The 16,132-nt window shown below is 52.5% G+C and overlaps 1 protein-coding gene across 21 annotated transcripts in view; it reads left to right on the forward strand.

Moving 5' to 3' along the window:
* The first annotated feature begins 3,010 nt into the window (after window positions 1-3,010).
* The window catches only part of ZNF536 (zinc finger protein 536), a 418,028-nt gene continuing 404,906 nt past the window's right edge, over window positions 3,011-16,132 (forward strand). For 4 of the 21 annotated variants that reach the window (XM_058280084.2, XM_058280085.2, XM_071209198.1 and 1 more), the window contains exon 1: window positions 6,796-7,252. The gene's annotated coding sequence lies outside the window, so the exon portion shown is untranslated. The other 17 variants (XM_071209189.1, XM_071209200.1, XM_071209190.1 and 14 more) reach the window with 15 other exon arrangements.

Below are 16,132 nucleotides of genomic sequence, written 5' to 3' on the forward strand. Positions count from 1 at the left end.
TTACAGATCAATGGAGTTTCCCTTTTTATGGGTGGGGAAACATGTCGTGGCCAAGGCAGGCTTGGTACCTCTCTTCACAAGTGTCCCCTGATCTGTTCCTCCACTTCAGAGCCCCAAAAGACCTCCTGGGGTACTTTCCCAGTGCTGCACTATTTTGATCACAGGTAAGGCCATCTCAATGGATATTTTTTAATGTGTTGGTACTGTGATGGAGCAGATGTATGAGGAGCAGAGAACTCTGAGGGGGAAAAGAAGAGCAATACCGGAAACAAAAGAAAATGAAGGCTGTGGTGAGAGGCAGTGCAGCTATAGATTTGGTAACATTTTATGAGACTGTAAGGAGAGAATAGCACAAATCTATGGGTCTAAGAATACTATCTTCAAAGTAGTCACCTTGACAGACCAGACACGCAGAAGCAGGTGCTGATAGGGCTCTGAACTTGGTGCAGCTCCTTCCAAGTCTTGCTTCTGAACTGGTTTAGGAGTTCAAAGGCTTCTTCACCTTGATCTTTACCCCCAGCTACCACCCACCCAATTCATCAGCCCAGGAGCCCCACGGTTTTCATCAGCCTCAAGAAATCAAAAGGTTTGTGTTACCTGGAAGAAGATCGTGCAGGTATGGAAGGCCCTGGACAGAGAAAGCTCCTCAGAGTGATGGTGAGATTAGCAGGTAGGAGTCCTGCACGCAGGGTGGGTGGGTCTGTGGTACCAGCCCCCGGGCTCCATCTTTGGCCAGGCTGGAGCAGAGGCAGCCAGAAATACTCCAGAGTTTCAGAAGGAGGAGCAGAGGACTGGGGGGCAGGAGGGGTCGGGGTGGGGGTGGGGGTGGAATGCGGGGAGGTAGATTTGTGTGGTAGTACCAGAGCGGAGGAGAAGGTGGGGAAGTCGAGCAGTCCCAGGCAAGTGGAAAGAATGGGAGAGTCACAAACTGTGGAAGTGGTCGCAAAACACACGGGTGGGTGTAGGGTTCCGGGTGGGAGGAGTCCATGGGGGATCTTCCCTGCTTCAGTGGGACACAGACAGGCGTCAAAGTTCCGACTCCTAGAGGACGCCAGGCAGCGGCCCATTGTCAAGCACCTACCTTCACTACCCGCCTACCCCAACCCAATTCCCACCTCAGCATGCACAGCCCAAGGAAGTCTGCCCACGCCGCAGGGCGGCAGCCTCTGCAAGTCCTCCAGGAACGCAGAGCGCACGGACGCCGACAGGGGGCGCCGGGGAACCCTTGCAGGATCTGCCTGCCGGGCTCCGGCCGTGGGGTGCGGCCTCGCGTTCGTGGGCAGCCGCTGTTCGGCCTGCCCCTGCCCGCGGGTTACACCGAACCCCAAAGGCTCCGAGACACGGTGCTCATCCCCGGGCAACCGCCGGCCGCCCCGATCGCGGCCCTCGCCGAGGCGCAAAGTCACCTCCGACCTCCCGGCCTGGAAGGGGCGCCCCGGGCCTGGCAGTCACAGCCCGGGCCTAGCCCGTCGGAGCTGCGCCGAGGACCCCAGGGCGAGGCCAGGATGCGCGACCCGGCTATATGCCGCCCACCGCCCAGGCGGGGCCGGCGGCTCGAGGGTTAAAAGGCGGCTGCCACCCCCATTCTCCCGGGGAGAAAGTGCCTTTTCTCCAAGTCCATATGGCCACTTCCTTTGGACCTGCTCGGCCCTGCTCGCCTCTTTGTCCGAGCTGTCACTTATAAAGAATCACTTGACTTACAATAACAGGTTCAAAAGACGACAGAGTATAATCAGTTGATCCACGAAGAATTGAAATAAAGAACACCCCACTGCTCCGGCTATCATTCCCATAGAGATAGTGATATCATTGATGTGATTGCGATGCTAATTTCTATACAAGAAAAAAACTTGTTTTTTTGGAATTTGTTCAGAGAGAATTTTAGACACATCAGATTAGAAAGTGCGGGGTGAATTCCTCAACTTTTTTTGGGGGGGTGGGTGGGCAGGGGCTTAAAAAAAACATTTTGGAGATATTGAGCAGACTTTAAGAATCTCACAGAACTAGCCTGTTGGGGAAAATGCTTTCTCTTCCGGAGCCCCGAAGTCATGGGGTGGGGGGAGAGCGAGAGAGCAAGAGAGAAAGAGCGAGAGAGAGAGAGTGAGAGAGGGGGCGGGGAGGGAGGGAGAGAAAGAGAGAAAGTTTGCTGGGTTTTCTTTCCCGGGGGTGTCCTGGGAGGCAGGCTGCGGTGACCAGGCCGGGTCCTCAGTACCCCGGGATGGGACAGTGCATGTGGGAGCAGATTCCCGGTTGGAAGAGGCCAAGGCGGTGCCCCAGGCAGCGGCGTCGCGCTGGTGCTCCGGGCCCCTGGCCCTCGCCCGCTCAGCCTGTGTTCTTCCCCGCGCGAAGTTTTCTGCCCTGCGACCCACTTTCAGACCATTTGTTTGTAACTGAGTGACTTCTTCCGCAGGAGGAGGGGTGGTGGTGGGGGGCCGTGGCTTGCCTTTTCTGTATCTTTTCTTTTAATGTATTGTGGTGCCCTGGTTTAAAATCCTCCAGTTGGTCATCTTGAGTGGGACTCGGTTAGGGCAGGCTGGAACGAGTTTTACCTGAATCAATGTTTTAAGCGTCCCTTTGGCTCAGCGTTTTGAATAATCAATCTGTCTCCATTGCTTCTTAATCATGCACAATACAGGCCTCTCTCTTTCCCCCCTCAGCCTGTCTCTCTTTCCCTCCCTCCCTCCCCATCTCCTTCTTTATTTGTCAACTCTTTTGGATCCTGCCTTTCTGCTATTAACATGTCCCAGTGTCACATGCGAGCCTTTTCTATAAAACAAGCCCCTCATTGGTGTATCTGGATACTTCTTTTATTATTACTATTACTGAATCTTTTTTTCCCATAATGACACCAGGATCATTATATAATCCCATAACAAAGAGGCTTTTGAGGCACCAGCTTTTGTCAACTCTAGGACAGAGAATCCATAATTGCATTATTCAGCTTTTCCCCCCTTCTTCCCCCTCTTGCTTGCTGCACGGAAACCCAACCTCAGGGTCCCCCCCCCTCCATGTCCCCACCTTGTTTCCTCGGCTGCTATGATTTACAAAAACGTTTGCCTTGAGGACCAACCTTGCAAAGTTGCCTTTTAAAAAGTTATTTTGTTTGATAATTAAGTCCTGGAGCCCACCGCGTGATGATTATTCCGGACCCATAAGGCACAGAACCTGCGTGACGTTTTTCTCGAAGTTTAATTACCGTATGCTAATTTCCTTGCCTACTACGTGATTAATTAAAATCATATTTTCATAATCATTTGGCACTAGTATTGTTTTAGAATCATCATGATCTCCTAAATAGTGTCTGTAAATAAAGTCGCCTCTAATGGCAGGCGCGGGAGGCAAGGCTGAGGACCTCTCCGTGTTTGTATCGCCGCGATTGGCAACATAACTGCCTTATTTACATTAAATACGCCACAAGGTTACAGCGCGGATCAACGTCATTTGATCGCTGATGACTCCCTTAAACGCCCGGGCTGTGACTGATTTTCCGCGTCCCGCTGTCCACCGAGATTCACCCGGGAGTTTTTTTTTTTTTTTTTTTTTCCCCAGAAAAAGAAACAGACTTTAAATAGTTTCAGGAGCAGGTAAGAAATTACGCTTTTTCCTCTCCCCTTTTCCGTCTCTCTTTTCTCTCCCTCCGTGGCAATCTCTGTCTTCCTCTCGGCTGGATAAAAAATTCTTTAGTCAAAGGCAGGAATGCAAAGTAGTGACAGGCGAAGGGGCTGATATATGTCTCGGTAACGAGTCTGACAATCAGAATGTAGCTCTTGGAGAATAGATAGATTTTAATAAGTGTGTTTACATGAGCTCAAGGTCAGAAGCAAGCTGCGCTGTGTTAAATGGTTTCTTAGTTGCTAGACAGAGAGAAAAAATGGACGATCACACACCATTCTTTGTAGATTATTATATCAAGGGTTCAGTCCCTGGCTCATCAAAGCTAAATGCCGCAAGACCTATCTAGTTGCTGTGAATTATGCCAGGGCGACAATGGAGAGCGTTTTTAATGGTACAATGCATTTCACCTACCAGAGAGGGGGAGGCCGAGCAGGGGCTGGGGCTGTCTGCTGGGGCTGGGTGATGAGTATCAATGAACGGGGCGATTCTGAAAAGAGGCAGATGAAAACCGAGCCCGCCCTGCCCCGGCGGGGCTGGGAACAGTTCACGGGGCTCTGCCGAGTGGGCGAGCGAGGCGCGCGAGCAGGGCGCCCGTCCCCCCTCAGCCCCGGAAAATGATCAAGTCAATCATGTGGACATGTTTCATTATTCATTGAACACAATCTTTTACAACGCTCCGTTTACGTGCCCGAGTTTGCTCCCGACGCCCGCGTTTCAATGTTTAAGGTAAGGAAAACAAAGGGGGGGGGGGGGGGAGGATGGCGGGGCGCTGCGCGGTAGGGGGGAGCGCCCGGGGGCGCGCGGGTGGGGGGTCGGCCCCAGCCGCCGGGAGGTGGCAAAGTGAGTTTGGACTCTTGGCGTGCCTCCCCATCCCCTCCCCCTCCCCAGCTCGCCGAGGCCTGCCGCCGGGTTCCTGCTCGTCCCATCGCGATTAAAAAATCCGGCCTAATTAAATATCCGTGGCTGTGACGTTGGCTAGAGAAGCTGTCAGCGGGGGGAGAAAAAAAAAAAAAAGAGGAGGAAAACCGAGCAAGCGGCGGCGGCGGGGCGTCGAATGGCGCTAGAGAACTTCGGCGGCGAGCGGGCCCAGCGCCTGGCCGCCGCCTCCCCGCCCGCGGTCCCGAGACCGTTACTTTGAAAAGGAGTCGCCGGGCTTTGCGCCCGGCGTGCAGGCGGGAGCCCGCACCCAGCTCCCACCGTCCGGCCCGGTGCGCCCCCAGCCAGCCGCCCGCTCTCGGGCCCGGGAAACTTTCCGAGCGGGCTTGGGGGGAGGGGGGAAGCACCAGGGGGTGGGGGGTGAGAAGCGTCGGGGCGGGGAGGGGGAGGCGGGGGCCGCTCAAACTTCTGCCCAAGAGACTTTCCCCGTTTTTTTCCTTGGCCCCGGACGCGGACTCCCCGCTCCCCCAGTCTTCCTTCGCCGCTTGCTGCGGGTGGCCGGCCCCGCTGCTGGAGAGAGATAGGGTAATTTGTAACCTTTTTTTTTTCTTCCTTAATCAAAGTTAGCTGAAGCTTCCAGTGCGTCAAACTTGTAGGCGCCCGGGGCCGCTGGGACCTGCCATTTTGTGTTTTCCTCGGCCTCCTTGTGTCCCGGGAACCCGGAGATGCCGAGGCCCGGGACGCGCGGGGCCGAGGCGCCGGGGCGCGAACCCGCGACCCCGGACCCCACCTGGGGCCGGCCTGCTCAGGCGTCGCGCGCAGCACCCGCCCGGGCCGCTCGGCCCGGGGGCCACGCCGGGGGCCCAAGATTAAAAAAAGAAAAAAAAAGAAGTAACAGGTTCTGGAGGGAACTGAGGCAGCGGGCCGGGGCTGGAGCCCTGAGGCCAATCAGAGCGCTGAAATGTGGGCGTGGGGCTTGGGAAGGCGGGGGTAGGGTGCCGGCAGGGAGGGGTTCGGGGGCGGCCCCGGAAGGGTGCAAGTCGGGGGCCGCACCCTCCAGCCAAGATGTACGGCTGCAGCGAGCTTGAGCTTGGCTGATAAACCTTTCGGTTTGCTTCAAGACATTATTTTTCGAAGATGAAGAATTGAGAGAAACAGTCGTGGGCGGGACTCGGGGATGTATTTTAGGCAAAAAAAAAAAAGGGGGGGGGGAGCTGTGCTTTGATGATGAGTAGGAAAGTGTCCAGATCTCGACGCGCCCATCTGTTGCAATTTTGCAAATAATTGAAAATCTAGCTATCTCTATATGGATGGACGTATCTGAAGTGAGGAATGGTGGAAAAAAAGAAAGGAAAAGGGATGTGGGGGCAGAGGGAAAGCTCTGCCCGGCTCACTGGAACTCTTCGGATGAAACTCCCGCCGGGGTTTCTTTGGGGACAGGTGGAAAGTTAAGCGTGCCCCCTCCGTTTTCCACTTCTGCCTTGAGAGTCGTTCCTTCTGTCCGCCTTTGGACGAAAGTACACCCCACGCTCGAGTGAGGCGCAGGACAGGGGTGAGCGTCCGAGGGAGGGAATGCGGGGCAGCGGCCCAGGACCGCGCAGGACGCCGACCCGGGCGCAGCCTGGGGCGCCGGTCGCCGCGGGGCTGGGTTTGCTGGCCGGATATTGTGTCTACCGATTCGCGGGAGCCGCGATTTGCGAGCCGTCTTCGTTTTAACTTGAGCAGAAAAGACTGCGTCTGCGCGGCGTCCCGGCCCGCGGGGCCTGGGCGCCGGGTGCGGGGGTCGCGCGCCGGGCGGGCCGGAGCTGGGGCCCGCGAGCGGGGCGGGAGAGCGCGCCGAGCCGACCGCCGTCCCCCCTGCGCCTTCCCAGGCTGCCGCCGCGGTGCAGTTTAGCTGCAATCCGACAGGGGCCGCGTGTGCTGAGCGCAGCCGGCCGCCCCGCCGCCGGGCCGGTGTAGACGCGGGGAGGGGGCAGGCGGGGAGGGCGGGGAGGGGCGCGGGCAGCCAGCGGGACCCGAGCGCGCGCCGCCCCCGCCTTCGGCGTTCCCGGGTACCCGCGACCCGGCCTTGGCGCCCCCGCCCCCAGCCAGGGCGTAGGTGAACTTGGGGTGGGTGTGCGTGCGTGCGTGTGTTTGTGTGGGGTGGGGGTGCAGGTGGGGGAGGATAGCTCGGGAACGCACTGTTTTTTCCCCTGGTTTGATATTAGTAACTGGGTCTTTTTTTTTTTTTTTTTTTTTACTTTAAGATCGGCTTGGCTCACTGCTGGGGCGGGGGGGCGATCTTTCCCCATCACTCACATCTTTGTTCATTGTTCACCGAGTGGAAGGCAGGCGACTTAAAGGGACGAAAGAGAGGGAAAAGGGGAGAGAGAGGAGAAGGGGGTGAGCAAGGAGAGGGCAGGACGCGAGGCGCTGGGTAGAGCGCCGGCGCCCCCGCCCCGCCGGGTCCGGCTGAATGGGGAGACCGTAAACCCGCACGCCTAGGGTCGCCCGGAAAGTGGACATTACCGCTTTAATTAACTTCGAGATGCTCCGGCGGCGGGACCTGGCGTAGCCGTGACGCTCCCCCATAAATCTGCCCGGCCAGGGCTCCTCCAAGAACTCGTACAGTAGCGCCGCCAGATCCAGCGCGCGCCACCCTGTCCGGAACCTATTTGCATAATTGGATCTTTTTTTTTTTTCCGCCGTGGTTCTCTCTGAAACTTGTTTGAAAACCCAAGCGAAAACCGCGACGACCTGCACGCTCGAAAGCGAGTCCCAAGTAAGTGCCCCGCGGTGGCCTCGGCGCGCCCGGAGTCGGGAGCGCAAAGCCCGCGAGCGAGGTGCCGGGGCCGCGCGCTGCCGCCGGCCTCGCGGGAGGGCTGCTCGCTGCCTGGCTGCCTGCGGCCGCCGGCTTCGGGCTGCCCCGCCGGCGGCTCGCAGAACTTTTTAGCCCCTTGTCTCCCGACTTCGCGGGCAAGGAGAAGTGTTGGGGCCGCGTGTGTTCCTGGGGCGAGACGGGAGGCGATCCTCGGGGCGCGGTGGAGCCAGGCAGCGCCAGTCCCCTGGCGGGCATTCGGTCCCCACCGCCGCCGCCGAGGACAGAGCTGCTGCGAGCGAGCGCGGCTGGCTGCTTGTCGCGCCGCGCCGCGGATGCAGCTCGTCGCCAAATGCGTCCCCCATTATTCTAAGGTTTGTGTCTCTGGCTGTGTGTATGTGTGTGTGTGCGTGACCGGCTGTGCTTTAAAAAGAAAGAAAAGCAACCAAAACAAGAACAGGAAGGGCTTCTCCCTTACTGTGCCCCTCTGTCCCCGAGCATCATCTATTTCCCTTGCTCGAAGGAGAGAGTGCAGAGCTTCTTTGCTAAGGAGAGGTTGACCGAGACATTGACTGTAGCTGCGTTCATAAAACACTAACCCTTACCCAAGGAGGAAAGTGATTTTACAGTGTCTCAGTTTTTATTAAAATTATTATTATTTACAGTGTTCAGAACCTGGGGGTGAGGGGGAGTCGATTTGCTTGGGAAAAAGTGCAACCCTCGTTCCTCTTTGGCGGGCCAGCCTGGGGAACTTCCTGGGGTGGGGAGGGATAGGGTGGCAGCACCCTGCCTAGAAGGGGCACTCAGTGTCCAGTCTGGGGAGTCGCAGGGGGGCGCCCCGGCAGCCTTCTGGCCTCCGCTCAGGGAGCACCGAGGGCTTCAGGCTTCAGGCTGCTTTAGTTATGATGTCATTCTGATAGCTGAGTGCAAATGTCTCCTGATTCCACCATTAACCGCCTGGCTGATTTGCTTGGTAACGATAGCACTGACGTCCAGCTCCTTGACAAATGCAGGCACATATGAGCCCAGGAATTAACTTTTCCCCCCACTGAGGAGGGGATGAGCCGCCAGGGCCTCAGCCCCAGGTCCCCGGTCTGGATGCTGACATTGGTGATAGGCCCCTGTCTTGAGGGACCTCTGTTTTTCCAAAGTTTGGAAAACTTTTGGAAGGCTTTGATTTCCATAAGCCCCCTGATCTGCTGAAACTTGAATCCCACTTTGAGCAGCTCAGACATTTGTATCTGATGGCCGTCTGGGATCCGATCTCTCCGTGGCCTTGGCAGGGAGGAAGAAAGGGCGCTTGACATTGGCTTCCTCCCTCGGTCCCTAACTGTGACTTTATGTTAATACCAAGGCACGTCAACTGGATTTAGTGTTGATTTTTAAATAGTGTACAATGATTTAAGATTTCTTTTGATTTACTGTTCAAATGAAATTTGCATAAATGTGATGAAAATGAACTTAACATCTGGGCTTATGAAAAAAGGTTAGTACCTCATATGTCATCGGCAGAGAAAGTCTCTAAAATGCTTTCACCCTAAACCAGCTCTGAAACAGTTCCTGGAGACATAAAGGGTAATTATGGAAAACCTGGAGAAAATGCTTTCAATAAATTTGCATTCTCTTGGACCAGTGCTCTGAAAACCCATCTTGTTCTGTGCCTGGAGTGCTTACTTCTGAGCAGGCTGGAGATCCTCACAACTCAGCAACTTAACCGCTGGCGGGGGTTGACTTCCCAGAAGATTCAGGGTATGTGGGGAGCGACAGTCACGCTCCTCGGGTCCAAGCCAGAGGCCAATCACCCCCTTTACATGATAGGAGCGGATGGGGAGGCAGCCAGGAGGTGCAGTCCTGCTGACCACGTCTGCTCAGCTAGACCTCAAGGCAGTGCTGAGATGTGGAATCCTTGCCTGCTCAGCCCCAGAAAGCTGACCGATTGGGTTGTCTACCCTGCCTTAAGTCACCAAAGAAATTCCCATCAGCTCAAACCTATAAAATCACAAGCCCATTCAAGACACACACACTCCATCTTACTTTCTGAGCAAGACAATCTTATCTCTGGCATAAGGAAATCAGAGTTAAACAGCCTTCTCCAAACGTGGTTGCCTTTTGCTCAAAAGTTGGCTATGAATGGCACAGGTGTTTTTAAAGTGCCTTGAATGGAGGGGGAAAAAAAGACAGCACTGATGCTTGTGAGAATATAGATGAACTTTTTTTTTTTTTTAGAAGAGTGTCATAAAAGAAGAAAGCAAAATAGATTTATTTTTCCCGTTTGAATGAGGACAATTATAGCTTTTTAACATCTTTGGATTTAGTGTTTTTAATAAGCCTTTTAAGTAAGCTGAAATATCAGCTTGCATTTTGTTCTCAACATTATTTAAAGTGAGACTTGATGCAAGTTTCAAAACAGAAGCGAATTTTCTGCAGGTCAGCCTTTGTGTGCATGGAGGACAGAAGTCCCCCCCGTGGAAACTCTGATGGGGGCTTGAGTGCTGGAGGCAGCCTCCTGTGTCTTCAGGTGAGGATTTAGATTTGGCCTAGGAGGACGCTGGCGTCCGGGTGGACTGCTGCTGTCTGTCGGACTGTTAAAGCTGAATCTGGGAGCCCAGAAGCCAGGCCCAAGTTTGCTCACGTTGGCGAGACTGCCTTGGACTCCGAAGAGCTTGTGCACCAGCAGCTCTCCTTGTGAAACCACACGTGTCCTGGCCCACCTGCAGAGGGCGCCATAGAGGGTAGGGCTAGTGACCGGAGTGATAGGCACAGGCCAGGGCAAGGTCGGGAGTGGAGGGGTCTGCCCTGGCTGGCTGGTATGTTTTACGTGGTGCCTAGTTGGTGGGCCTTTGGTTAAGGATGGGGGCTGGTTGTTCAGGTCTGAACTCTTGGGTCACTGTGATGTTCCCCTTGGTGTCCCTGCGCATCCTTGGAGGGGTGAGCAGACAATGAATGTGGTCAGATGGAGTTTAGCTGGGGAGTGGCCCCGCTGGGGTCTTGGCAGCGGTGATGCTGGGATGTTAGTGCTTGGGGGAGGATGTTGCTTGCTGGAAACCCCTGTTCGGAGTTGATTGCCTTTCACCCACAATGCCACTACCCAGGATGGATTCGGGAGTTTGTAAGTGTGTGCATGGGGGAAGGGGGCAGTAGTGAAGTAAGCCATAGGAATCAGGAAGTGGGCGGGTGGATATATTCCTCAGGAAGCAGACCCTGGGGAGCTCAGGACACCTGTCCTAGATCCTCTTTCCCTCCCCCAGTAAAGGCTGACACTGATGGAATCCACCTCAGGAAGGTGGGCCTCCCAGCAGGCCACCTGGCTTGGGCCATGACAGGGCCTGGGGTGGGACCTGTCCTGGCCAGTTTGTGCCCTCACAGGCTTCTGTGGACTGCCCTATCGGGCTTCGCTGAGCGGGAATAAGGGCTGGCTTTAGCTGGCTTCAGCTGGCTTCTCTTGGTTGTTTGACCTCCCCCTCGGGACCCCAACTTTGATTTTGAAAAGTCTTTGTAGATATTGCAGCACTTGGCTTCTCAAAGCTTGTGAGCTGGCTGGAGACCAGAGCCAAGATTCAGATTAGGATGGGCCTCTGGTGGAAATGGTCAGGCTGGTCCAAGCATTGTCCCTTTAGACCCAGGGTTCTCAACAGCAGCACCATGGACAATTGGGATGGGGTAATTCTTTATTGTGGTCCTGTGCATTGCAGGGTATTTAGCAGCATCCCTGGTCTCAGCCTGCTAGATGCTGGTAGCATCCCCCCCAGTGGGAATAGTCAAAAATGTCTCCAGATGTCACCAGGGGGTCATGGCCAGGCTCATTTCCCACACCATCCTTGTGCCAGGTCATCTCAAGGGGGACGGGGAGATCTGCTTCTGTCCCAGCCTCAGGGAAGCACACAGGCTAGAGGGGAGACAGATGTGTTCCAACAACAGGAGGTGGGCCCTGTTTCAAATGGGGCACAGTGGGGTGTGAGAAGAGGTGGAAGGATGTATGGGTGGAGGGTATTTGGAGCCTGGTGCGGGCTCACCTAGGACTATTTTAGATCAATTACATCCTGAAAACGGCCTGTGGGAGAGAGCTGGGTTTCTGGGAGCTATGACTGGGATGTGGCAAGCCAAGGAGTAGAAAGTGGTAATGCTCTTAGGCTGTGGGTTCAAGGCCGTAACCCTGCTGGCTGGGTGATAATCGTGGTTTATTTCTGAGCACTTGCTATGGGGTGCTCTTCCTGCGAGTAGATACTAGATTTATCCTGAATTTTGGGAAGGGAAACTGAGGCACTGAGGGGCGTGGATGGTCTAGGATTAGAACCCATCCAGTCTGCCTCCAGATTTTGCACGCTCAACCTCTTTTCTGCAAAGATCATTTTTCCTGCCACCGTGTTGGGCTGCCTTTTCTTGGGGCAGGCTCACAGCAAGACTCCTGGGATTTGACCTTGATGCTTGCAGTTTATCCACAGCACCCTGATGTTAAGGCTTGGGGACTGTTACCTAGCAGGTAGAGCAAGGTCCTGGGCAGCCAAAGCAAACCCTCTTTGTGGTGGGCAGGGGTCTCCGGGTGGTTGTTGGGAGGAAGGAAATGCACAGGGAAGGGATTATGAAATGCAGGAAGGAAAACCAGTTTGTAGGGCTCCCCTCACCCTCTACCTATCTATTCTTAGTCTGTGGCTTTACAAGGAGAAAATTTAAGTGCCGTTTTGACGCAGGAGAAATGATCACCGTAGGCTTGAGCTGACATTAACCTGAAAGTTTCCTATCAAGGCATTACAGCTTTGATTACCTGAACGGTGTTTAGCCGAGTCTTTGATTAGCAAGGTGGGCTGGCTCCTGGGAAGGAGTTCGCGGTTCTCCCTTCTCCCTGCTAGTTCTTGAGCCCAGATGCTGTTTACCCATCTTCCCTGGCTTCATAGCTCACCTCACCTTTTCCATCCCTTTGGGCCCATCAGACCCTTTGCAATCTTTTAGCCTAATTTTATTGTTGCTTTGTTACCAAATTACTTACACACACACACGTGCACACACACAGAGTGTGGAGTAGCTCTATTTTGGTTAATCACGGAAATGCCCATTCTGCCTTCATGATAATGAGGTTCCCACTTGCACGTCTGATGTTCCCAGGTAATTCCCCTAGATTTGGGTGGGATTTGGGTTTCCAGAAGGGCTCAAGTGTAAGACCCTCAAGGGCTTGCATTAATTCAGGGAATGGTTATGTGTGCAGTTTCCGTGAGGAGTGGGAGATACCTTCATAAACGCGAAGCACCTGAGAACGGAGGGGTAAGGGCACTTCCCGGCAGGCCTGCAACTTCGGCAGGGACCTCTGGGGGCACTCACTGGGTTAGGCCCCGCCCCCACCCCAGACTACAACATCTTATTTAGTTCTTTTAGCCACCCAGTGGAGGCCCGTCCCTGTCCCTCATCATCCTGTCACCACTGGGGAAACTGAGGGCGTGGCACCTGGTTCCAGCCACGCGGCTGCAGCATGGCTGAGCCGGGTTTGAAGTCGACGGCGTGAATCTAGAGGTCTCATGCTCCTCGCCTTGTCTGTGCACCTGCCTCAGATGGGACTGTGAACAGAGCCGTCCTTCTGAATGGGAGGCGCTTGCTTCTAAACTGGCTTTTAAAAATGTAAAACCGGAACGTGGCACTTTGAGAACATATGCATGGATTTGCAAACTCTGTTATCAGCTAAAGAGTAATGATAGGAACAGCAAACAGATAAGAGACCATATAGATATGATATATAAAATTTAATCTCTTTGAAGAGTTTGATATTTATCTTTCAGAGTATCTAGAAACATCGATCCCTGCTGACGAGAGAAAAAAATGCCACAAACAGTTTGTATTCTGTTCTGTTTTGGTTTTTTAAATTCTTTATTTAAAATCTATTGAAGTCAAGTCAGAAAAAAAGTCAAGTCAGGAAAAGCTTCCAAATTATAACAGAAAAACCATGATTTATATGAAGCCTATTGAATGGGGCAGGGGGCGGGGTGGGGTGGGGTGGGAATGCTATTGAAATTGCAGCTAAAGTGCTTTAATTATTTTTGCTTCCTAGGCCATGGCTCCCAGTTTAGGGGTTGTAATCTGTTGATGCCAAGCAGCTATTTCAATGGCCTTAAATCTGTGATGAGCAGAGAGCATCTCACTGATGAAACATGGCTGGCTCTGCTAATTAAACTCAGCGCCCGATTCCTGCAGCATCCGAGAAACTTTGTTCACAAACGTTTCCTCCTGAAAGAGGGTCAGGGCTGAGTAGCAATCCCCCTCCGATAGCCAAAGAAAAGTTCAAAAGGTGGAAAAGTGGTAGTGTGGGAATGGGGGTGGGGGGGAGGGCTCAGGCCACATGCAGACATGAAAGGATTTAATCTGGTAGCGGAGGGCCGCCTCTGCGCCAGCTCAGCTAAGCCACTGCTCTCACTGAATCCTTCCACAGGGTAGTGTGACTTGTAGCTCAGGGCGGCTTGAAGCCATAGCTCTGTCTGGAGCTCTCATGGGCTTGGATGTACCCTTGCTTAAGCAAAAAGCCAGACACTCCATCTGCAATTCTTTTCTGAGATCATTGATTTGACAACTTGATATTTATTTTCTGTGTGTGTTTTTTTTTGTTTTGTTTTGTTTCTCCATCCCCCCTCTCATCCCCCTCCCACCTCCCCCATTTCCTCCTTTTCAGCTGTTTTACCCTTTGCATGCATACTCATTCTGAAAGTATGTTGGAAAAGCTTTTGTTAACGTTTGGTGGGTGGGTAGGAGCTTTGGAGTTTTTTTATTTCCATCTCAAATTCCCATCTAGTCTATTTCCGAGGCAGAAGAAACAGTCAAGATGACATGAACATTTGCATCATCTAAAAAGTATTGATTGAGGCACCAAGGTAGCAATTTCCCTCTTTAATAACTGCTGCCACACCAAGGAAGACACAGTGGCTTCCTAAGTCTGTGACAAATGATGGGCTTCACCAGGGCTGGTGTTCTGACTGGCATTTCCCGTGACGATTTCTCTGCGATGTAGTGGATAAGGATATGGCTTGCCTTTGGACGATATGGCCTGCCTTTTGGGGACGTGCGTGCTGGGACTCTGGGCAAGTTTCCTCTTTAGCAATGGTTGTCTGGTGAGGTCAAGTGATATATTCCAGATCTCAGAGTACGTACTGTATTCAAAACTTTCGTGGAAGAACTTGACATTCTGCCCTTTTATCTTGCCGATACTAGCAACTCGATCCTCACATTGTCCTGCTCCTCTCAAAAGGTTGACAGGAGCTAGATCTGTGTGCGATATTTTTTCAGGCGCTGTTTGGTTTTCCTGCAGCAGGAGTCTGGCTGCTAGGGTGAAAGACCAGGCCTACCTGCGGGTCTCGGGAACGCCCGGGATCTGTGGTGAAGAAAACTTCTCTCTTTTTCCATGATAATATTGCTCAGATAAAAAATCCTGTAATTTGTGTGTGTGATCTCCAAATACCACCTTCAATAAAATCGTTTGTTCATTGATCTAAAGAATGAATGATTTCCAGCTGCTTCATTCCTTGGGACCGACTTTGGAGGTGTGATCTGCCTCTTTGACTTGCTTCTGGTAGAGGCTGGCCTACTGTGAAGGGGGGGCCCTCTGGGGATGGGGACTTAAGTCCGCAGGAATCTGTGGGCTTAGCAGCATCCAATGTGAAATCCTACAGAATAATCTGTTTAAACGTGAAGATATTCATGCTCACCCATCTCTGTCTCGAAGGCAGGTGAGTCAAAGGGTTGCTGGACTGGGGGCCAAAGGGCCCCTCTTTGATTACTTGCCATCATCACCAACTGTTTACCCTTAGATTAACACAATGAAACTTTGTTTATTTTCCCACTCTCCTGACGGAGGGTGTGAGTCTGAAGAAGAATTCTTTGTGTGCATTTTATTTGCTAATTAAATTTTTTTTTGCAAGGACTACGTAGTATATGCATGTTGCTTAATCTATCAATATCTATATGTTAGCTTTTTGTATGACTTAATTTTTAGGGTTGTTCCCTCCCTCTGCCCACGATGAAGATTTTTATTTCATGGAAACATCAAGTTTGTAAATGAGTAAGAACTTGAGCCTTTTTATTTGTTTTTAAGCAGCATAAAAAAGTGATAAAGAGCTAATTTTTACCTTAGAACCTCAGTTTTCTCATCAGTAAAATAGGAATAGTTCTTCCTTTTTAATATGGGGGGATTAAAAGATTAAATGAATAAAAGAATGAGTCCAGGGACTAGCTATTCAGTGAATGGTAGCCACTATGAATGCTTGTTTTATCTATGTTAAATATTTTAGGGATGGAAACCCCACCCAAAAGTATGGACATAAGGCATTTGCAGAGCAAGATGGAGCAGTATTATTTTCCCTTCATTTCCCTTGCTGGCCTTTGGAGTTATTTACCTGGAGATCAATAAGTATCAGCTGATTGATTTCCTATATTTTTCTGAAGATGCATTCTCAAGGGTCAGTCTAGTTCATGGAAGGGTGCACAGTGGGGGTGCGGTCTTAAGCCTTCACTAAACAAACATCCTCACTTTAGTCCATCAAATGTTAACACCATATCTTCAGGCTACACACACATGTGAATGCACACATGGATGTGCACACACATGCACGCATGTGTGCACACATGCATCTGTGCATGCACACTGGATGCAGAAATCCTGGAGGGAACGTGATGGGCCTTGTTCTTCAGCCTTTCCCTGGAGTTGAAGACCCCAAGGAGGGCTCTTTCCCTCCCTCCTTCTCTCCCTCCCTTTTTCTCTCTTCCTTTCTTCCCCTCCCCCTGCTCCCTCTCCTTTTCTTTTCTTTTCTTTTCCTTTCTGTTCTTTTCCTTTCCTTTCCTTTCCTTTCTTTTCTTTTCTTTTCTTTTCTTTTC

Source organism: Dasypus novemcinctus, chromosome 18 (genome assembly GCF_030445035.2).
Source record: "Dasypus novemcinctus isolate mDasNov1 chromosome 18, mDasNov1.1.hap2, whole genome shotgun sequence".
NCBI lineage: Eukaryota > Metazoa > Chordata > Mammalia > Cingulata > Dasypodidae > Dasypus > Dasypus novemcinctus.